The sequence below is a fragment of the Chrysemys picta genome, chromosome 10, assembly GCF_011386835.1.
Source record: "Chrysemys picta bellii isolate R12L10 chromosome 10, ASM1138683v2, whole genome shotgun sequence".
Taxonomy (NCBI): Eukaryota; Metazoa; Chordata; order Testudines; family Emydidae; genus Chrysemys; species Chrysemys picta.
In genome coordinates, this window is record NC_088800.1 from 36,582,839 (window position 1) to 36,589,323 (window position 6,485).

The window sequence follows — 6,485 nt, forward strand, 5'->3', positions numbered from 1 at the left end:
TGTCATGCCTGACATGCCACATCTGCATGCTTCCCTCCACTATGCCTCAGCGCAGTCATAGTTGTATGTTAACACTGCCGCCACACATGGGTGTGGCCACATATGTGCACTGTCCCCAATACTCTACAACTGAAAACAACCACGTTTCTGTCTTCTTCCCCATCCCCTCTGCCACACCCCAAAATGGCTGTGACTTTGTGTGCTGCCACATCTCAGTTCATCTGCCTCTGTACACTCCTCCCTAGTATCTTGCCTGAGCATGTGATACCAAATGCTACCATTCTGAATTGATATATAGTACCAGTATGTGATATCAAATCAGAATGGTAGCATTTTATAACCAGTTCATCCAGGTGTAAATGGCTATACTAAGTGTAAAGCTGTGGAAAATCAGGTCTGTAGTGTCTTAAGTTTCGAAAACACTCTTGAATCCTTCGTAATGAAGGGTGTTATAAATTATTATTTATTATTGGCGTCATTTAGAACGACACTCAGAATGCAATGTAAATGATACTCAGTAAATTATCACTATTTTGAAATCCATATACTTCATATTTGAACAGTGTAAGACTATGCTCTTTATAATTGTCACAGACTTGTTGCTCAGTTTACATTATTCTGACAGTGAAATAATACAAAATGATATGTATGTCACGGAGTATTGGGGGACTCAGGGCCCTGCACCCCCGGCTTCCTGCGATTCACCATGACTCTCAGCCAGCCAGTAAAGCAGAAGGTTTATTTGGATGACAGGAATACAGTCCAAGACAGGTCTTGCAGGCACAGACAACAGGGCCCCCCTCAGTTAGGTCCAGCTTGGGGTCCCAGGGCATCCCAGCCCACCCCCCTTTGGGGGGTCAGAGCCATCTCTGCCTCCCAGCCATCTCTCCAGCCCGCTTCCAGCACTCTGCCTTCAGCGACCCCTCCCACCGCCTTTGTTCAGTTTCCCGGGCCAAGGTGTCACCTGGCCTCCAACCCCTTCCTGGGTTCTCATGTTACACGCTCAGGTATTCGCCTTCGGGCAGACTCCCATCCCCCAATGCAGACTATCCTAGCCACACTCCCCTGTCAGCATTCACAGACCACAGTAAGAACAGTCCCAGTTCGTCACATCTCCCCCCTTTGAGACCGAACTGAGCAGGGTCACTTTAGCCAGTGACCCGGGGAAGTTCGAACCTACCCCCGTTCCCATGGATGCCCCCGCATCCCTCCCATTCCTTGGTGAGAATTACACCAGGCCCCTCCAGTTTCACGCCCCCCCCTTAGGTCGGGGGTGCTTGATGGCCCTCGCAGTTCGCATGTGGGAAGGTTTATGCGGCCTGTGCCCTTTTCCCACCCCCATACCTCTGGGGTTCCAACTGAGCTGTGGTCTTCTCCCAGCGCTCCCGTCTGGAGGTCTGTGCTTTGGGCTCTCTTGGTTTAGAGCCGCCCTTTTAACCTTGGCCACCCTCCGGAAAGGATCCTTTATGCTGGGCAAGGGTCCTAAAGCTGTTTTCCCCTTGTCCCAGGCCTTCCTCCCCCTCTGACAGGGGTCACAGGATCCGCAGTACTGTCGGACAGTAACAAAGACCCCAGGCCAGTAAAAGCTCCGTAGCAGCCTCTGCTGGGTACGCCAGGTTCCCTGGTGCCCTGAGAGGGGAATGTCATGGGCCTGGCACAGCAGCTGGCGGCGATACTTCTGGGGTACCACCAGCTGCCTCCTGATCCCCCCTGACTCCATTTTCCCTGGGGGAGCCCATTCTCGGTACAGGAACCCCTTCTCCCACAGGAACCTTTTCCGGCCACCTCGTCCCATGGTCTGTACCGCATTGAGGTGGGCCAGGTCCCTTATCTTCCGCAAGGAGGGATCTCTCTGTAACTCGGCCTGGAACTCAGCAGCTGGGACAGGGATGGCCACCTGCTCTTTCTCGCCTGCCGGGTCTGAAGCTGCAGCCTCCCTGAGCCGTGTCCCTGGGCGTTCCCTCCCCACCAGGTTAGGGTCCTGCGCCTCAGGCAAGGCACCCCCCCCAAGGCCAGGGCGCAGTGCCCCTCGCTGGCTCTGACTGCGGGTCACAACCAGTGCCCTTTGGGGGTTGCTTGGCCAGTTCTCCAGGTCCCCCCCCATCAATACCTCAGTGGGCAAATACGGGTGTACCCCCACATCCTTGGGGCCCTCCTTGGCCCCCCACTTCAGGTGTACCCTTGCCACTGGCACTTTGACTGGTGTTCCGCCCACCCCCGTCAGGGTCAGGTAGGTGTTGGGCACCACCTGATCTGGGGCCACCACCTCGGGCCGGGCCAGCGTCACCTCTGCGCCCGTATCCCAGTATCCATTGACCTTCCTCCCATCCACCTCCAGGGGAACAAGGTACTCTCTCCGGAGGGACAGCCCCGCGCCCACCGTATAAACCAAAAACCCTGAGTCTGGAGCATCCAGCCCCCTAGAGGAGCTGGCCTGGAGCTCTCCTCCCTCCTTAGCAGGTGGTACTCTGCCAGCCCCCCTTCCCTAGGAATGCTGCCTCTCGCCGGGCTGGGTCTCTACCCAGTCAACCCTCTGTGGGTTCGGTCTGCTCAGTCTGTCCCTGAGCCTGGGGCACTGGGCCCGTATGTGGCCTTTTTGGCCACAGTGGTAGCAGCCCATGTCCCATGGGTCCCCCCGAGTGGGTCGGATGGTCCTGACGCCGGATGTTCCCCTTTGATGGGGTTTTTCTGTATTTTCCCACGGGGAGGTCCCATGGTGACTCTCTCTCTGCGTTGTGGTGGGACTGTTCCTTTGGGACTCCTCCCTGTTATCTCCTGACCGGCTCTTTACAAACTCATCGGCCAGCCGGCCTGCATGTCGCGGGTTCTCTGGCTTTCTGTCCACCAACCACAGCCTCGGGTCTGATGGGCACCGCTCATACAGTTGCTCCAGTACCAGCAGTTTGACCAGGTCCTCCTTCGTCTGGGCCCCATCAGCCCACTTGCTGGCGTATCCTTCCATGCGGACGGCTAGTTGCAGATATGAGATCTCAGGGGTTTTATCCTGACTCCGGAACCTTTCCCGGTACATCTCAGGAGTCAGCCCAAACTCACGTAGCAGGGCCTTTTTGAATAGTTCGTAGTCCCCTTTCTCTGCCTCTTCCAGTTGGCAGTACAATGCCACGGCTTTGGGGTCCAGTAAGGGGGTAAGGACCCGGAGTCTGTCCGCGGGATCAACCCGGTGCAGCTCGCAGGCCGTCTCAAAGGCCTCCAGGAAGTCATCCATGTCCTCCCCCTCCTTGTGTGGGGCCAGGATGCACTTATCAAAGCTCAGTGCAGTCCTGGGTCCCCCCTCACTCACCGCAGCCGGGGGTTCGCTGCCCTTCAATCTTGCCAGTTCCAGTTCATGCTGACGCTGTCTCTCTTCATGCTGTCTCTGTCTCTCTTCATGCTGTCTCTGTCTCTCTTTCTCCTCCCGTTCATGCTGTCTCTGTCTCTCTTCATGCTGTCTCTGTCTCTCTTTCTCCTCCCGTTCATGCTGACGCTGTCTCTCTTGTTCACGATCCCCCAGCTCTCTCAGTTTTAGCTCTTTCTCCCATTCCAGCCAATTCCGCTCCACGGATGCCGAACGTCGCCGGGAGGATCCTCTGCTGGCCGGCGAGCTTCGCCGGGAGGATCCCCTGCTGGCCGGGGGGGTCACGGCGCCCTCGGTATTTGCTGGGCTCCTCCCCACCCTTCCCCTAGGCATAGGAAGGAGGGGTCTCGGGAAGCCCTCAGCAGCCGGCTGACCACTCCCAGCTGGGACAGACACTGGTGCCTGCGCTGCATTTGCCAGGCTGCTTCCCTGAGACACCGGGATCAGTTCATTCGCGCAATCTTCCGCCTCCAGCCGGGCAATGAGCTGTTCTTTGGTGAGCCTCCCAATGCGCAGCCCCCTCTGCTTGCACAGCTCCACCAGGTCGCTCTTAAGCCGCTTGGCATACATCTTCCTGCTGGCCACTCACCGGCCTGTGTGCTCACAGCTCCCCACAGTTCCCAGGGGGACCCCTAGTGTGCCAGCCCTTCTCGAGGTCACCACCTCTCTGCCAGGGTCGAGCTGCAGACTCCTCCGCCCCTGGGACCACTCGCTGCGATCCCCCCCGGGGGACCCTGTTACTGCAAAAGTCCTTCTCGCTGGTCACACACTCCCAGGGGTAATAACCGTCTCTCTCTCACTCTTCAGCACGCCTGGTCCCCGTCAATCCCCCTTCGTTTTACTGCTCCCCAGTCACTTACTGCAGGAAGCACCGTCCACGGGGTGCAGTAGATCCCGCCGCTGCCACCAGTTGTCACGGAGTATTGGGGGACTCAGGGCCCTGCACCCCCGGCTTCCTGCGATTCACCATGACTCTCAGCCAGCCAGTAAAGCAGAAGGTTTATTTGGATGACAGGAATACAGTCCAAGACAGGTCTTGCAGGCACAGACAACAGGGCCCCCCTCAGTTAGGTCCAGCTTGGGGTCCCAGGGCATCCCAGCCCACCCCCCTTTGGGGGGTCAGAGCCATCTCTGCCTCCCAGCCATCTCTCCAGCCCGCTTCCAGCACTCTGCCTTCAGCGACCCCTCCCACCGCCTTTGTTCAGTTTCCCGGGCCAAGGTGTCACCTGGCCTCCAACCCCTTCCTGGGTTCTCATGTTACACGCTCAGGTATTCGCCTTCGGGCAGACTCCCATCCCCCAATGCAGACTATCCTAGCCACACTCCCCTGTCAGCATTCACAGACCACAGTAAGAACAGTCCCAGTTCGTCACAATGTAGAATAGAAAATAACAGAAAATCAAGGTACAATAATTGTTAGCTGAAAAGCAGCAAAATTAAAATTTAGAAATGTCAAAGTTCTAGTTAAAAACAACTGAACAGACAATGTTTCCTGTTCAAGATGATTGTTAATATTTTGTTGGCTTTGTTGCTGGGCATCTGCTGTCATGCTAACAATTAAACAGAAAAAGATTCAGGTTTGCAAAGCACTCAGAGAACAAAAGAAACTATAGATTTAGTACGGTTATTAGAAAGCGGGGCAAAAAAAAATTCCAACTCAGTCAAAAATCTGTTTGGAACACAACTTCCTAAAAAGAATTTCTTTGCAATTAAAAGAGCAGCTCCAAATAATGAAACCATAGGGTGGGGGAAATATGTCATTATCATAGTCCTAACTGCTGGCATTGATGAAGAAAGCAGTAAAATCAAAAATTATTCAGATCAGAGATCTTACCTGCAGTGAACTGGTAGGTTCTGACATGGATATTAAAATGATTATCAGGCAAACTAAGCAGTAAAAATTTAGAGAGCTTTATGAAGGACTGATCCCTTGTAGATCCTCATCTGAGGGCACAGGTGTTTGATCAGAAAATTCCAGAAATACAGAGGGCAAGAACTTTTTTTTTCCTGTGGTACAATTTCTAATTCTAAAATTATCAAGATTATGGAAGCGTCTTGACCCCAACAGAATGACTTTAAATGTTATTGTAGAACTAATTAAGAATGTTAAGAAACACTTTGACACAGGCAAATTATAAAGAGAAGAATATGCTTTCCTATGTTTTCCCTCTTGGAAAGTGTTATTGATGAACTGTACTTTTTTGCCTAATATATAGTATATACCATTTTTGTGTTCTGTTTGTTTTATTATCCCTGTAATCATATTTCCTCCCTTTCCTATCTTTGGACATCTCAATGCATGACCGCATTGCAAATAAGCTTGCATGTAACACATCTGCTCTGAATTAATGTTATTTGGGAAATCTATTATAATAGTTGTGGACCATGAGATGTATGTGGCACACCTGACAGCTCTTAAAACATGCTGCAAAGATGCTTTGCTTTGTTGTTGTTGGGTGTTAGCAGTGGGTACAGCTCAACTGGTCTGAACACAGTTTAGCTGAAAGTGCAAAGACAAATTATGGTCAGCACCAGTACAGAAACTGACCAAGTTTTAATTTTTTTTCTGAAACCGTGAACAGTTACAGGACTTATCCTTTTCTTTGAACCATAGAATTGTAAGGCTGGAAGGAACCTTGAGAGGCTGGACTAAGTAAACCTTCCAGGGTTCTCACAATAAAAATTTTGGTGGCCTCAAAGTGTGGCCACCAACTCTTGCTGGTGGCCACTATGACAAATTTTCTTAAAATACTTAATGAACTTTAGGAAAAACTAGCTCAGTGGTTTGAGCATTGTCCTGCTAAACCCAGGGTTGTGAGCGCAATCCTTGAGGGAGCCACTTAAGTATCTGGGGCAAAATCAGTACTTGGTCCTGCTAGTGAAGGCAGGGGGCTGGACTCGATGACCTTTCAAGGTCCCTTCCAGTTCTAGGGGATAGGATAGGAAATAAATATGCACATCTGCATGTCCAAATCATTATACTTTATTTATATAGAGTTTTATTGCAGACTCAATAATAATAATAATGTACAGTTCTCTATTCTTTACTGGACCTAAACAGAATAGAAACACGAATAAGGTGCTTTGCACGTTCTTGTATCTTGTTGTTGTTGTTTCTTTTGGTTTTGGT

General features: G+C 51.8%; 1 protein-coding gene across 1 annotated transcript in view; it reads right to left on the reverse strand.

The window, feature by feature from the left end:
• SCAPER (S-phase cyclin A associated protein in the ER) overlaps positions 1–6,485 on the reverse strand; it is a 524,758-nt gene that overhangs the window by 370,471 nt on the left and 147,802 nt on the right. The window lies entirely within an intron of this gene.